Source organism: Colletes latitarsis, unplaced genomic scaffold (assembly GCF_051014445.1).
Source record: "Colletes latitarsis isolate SP2378_abdomen unplaced genomic scaffold, iyColLati1 scaffold0042, whole genome shotgun sequence".
NCBI classification, from domain to species: domain Eukaryota; kingdom Metazoa; phylum Arthropoda; class Insecta; order Hymenoptera; family Colletidae; genus Colletes; species Colletes latitarsis.
In genome coordinates, this window is record NW_027488392.1 from 150632 (window position 1) to 152500 (window position 1869).

A 1869-nucleotide genomic window follows, 5' to 3' on the forward strand; every position below is an offset into this window, starting at 1 on the left:
TTTGCTTCGGTGGGTTTGAATTTCCCGCCGGGAGTTTCGCCAAATTCAAAGTCCGAAAAATTCGAGAAAGTTCCCTTCGGTCGGTTTGAATCACGCGCCGAAAATTCAAGACCGTAGTTCCGGGACTTGTCACGCGTGGCGCTAGTTGTCGTTGCGCGCGCGCGTGCAACTACGCCGTGCGCACCCGCCTTAAGGCACGCGGCGGCTTAAGGGCGCTCGGCGGCCAATGGGCGCTCGCCTCGGCGACCAATCAGCGCGCGCCTAGCCGACGCTACCTCGGCGAAGCGTGGGCACGTGGCAATGTAGGTTAACTCGCGTCGAAACTTTAGACACTCGTAACTTCACTGTTTCTGAACCGATTTTGGCGTTTAACGTCTCAAAATGTTCCTTTTCACTGGCACTACACCCACACACAGTGCACTTTTGCCTCACTACACTTCTGACCACTTTTTCACGTATTCTAGGCGGAGCTCGACACGACGCGTGCGTTCAGTACGGCGGCCATCTTGAACTCCCAGTAGATAGGGACAGTGGGAATCTCGTTAATCCATTCATGCGCGTCACTAATTAGATGACGAGGCATTTGGCTACCTTAAGAGAGTCATAGTTACTCCCGCCGTTTACCCGCGCTTTTTTGAATTTCTTCACGTTGACATTCAGAGCACTGGGCAGAAATCACATTGCGTCAACACCCTTGGGGGCCATCGCAATGCTTTGTTTTAATTAGACAGTCGGATTCCCCTAGTCCGTGCCAGTTCTGAGCTGAGTGTTGAATGGCGGCCGAAGAGGACGATCGACGACGGCAAGCCGCCAACGAAAGCCTCGCAGCAAGGAAGATCCGCGGGAGGCCAAGGCACGGGACCGAGCTCGGATCCCGACGAGAACGAACGAATCCGTTCAACGCCGTTCACCTCGCCCAGGCCCGGCACGTCAGCCAGACTCGCTTCCCGACCAAGCCCGACACGCCCCGCTCCTCAGAGCCAATCCTTATTCCGAAGTTACGGATCCAATTTGCCGACTTCCCTTACCTACATTAATCTATCGACTAGAGGCTCTTTACCTTGGAGACCTGCTGCGGATATGGGTACGAACCGGCGCGACACCTCCACGTGGCCCTCTCCTGGATTTTCAAGGTCCGAGGGGAAGATCCGGACACCGCCGCAACTGCGGTGCTCTTCGCGTTCCAAACCCTATCTCCCTGCTAGAGGTTTCCAGGGAACTCGAACGCTTATACAGAAAAGAAAACTCTTCCCGGATCTCCCGACGGCGTCTCCAGGTCATTTTGGGTTACCCCGACGAACTACTCTTACGAGGGCCCGAATGGTATACGGTTCCGCTGCCGGGTTCCGGAATAGAAACCGGATTCCCTTTCGCCCGATGGGTGTGTGTCTCTCTCTCACATCGCTCAAGTTATTTTATTTTATAATCGTTTCGCACTTGTGTGACTCGTTTTTCTTTTTGGTTAAAAAAAAACGTTTAAAAAAATTGCTTTTACACATATTTTTTTACACAACTCTACTATACTGTTGTTGCCATGATGGATCTTAATAATATAATATAATAAATATAATAAATATATATATATATGTATGTTTTTTCTCGTGTTCGAGTCAAAGTGGATGATTAAGCTTTGTAATAACTTCGTTTCGTTTCGTTTGCTGCGTTTTTTTAGGACACCTCATCTTCATAGGATTTCTCTTAGGGCTTAGGATCGACTGACTCGTGTGCAACGGCTGTTCACACGAAACCCTTCTCCACGTCAGTCCTCCAGGGCCTCGCTGGAGTATTTGCTACTACCACCAAGATCTGCACCGACGGCGGCTCCAGGCAGGCTCACGCCCAGACCCTTCTGCGCACACCGCCGCGACC

At 51.6% G+C, this 1869-nt stretch overlaps 1 pseudogene; it reads right to left on the reverse strand.

Moving 5' to 3' along the window:
* Nucleotides 1-494: 494 nt before the first annotated feature.
* Nucleotides 495-1869, reverse strand: part of LOC143350885 (large subunit ribosomal RNA) — a 3118-nt pseudogene continuing 1743 nt past the window's right edge.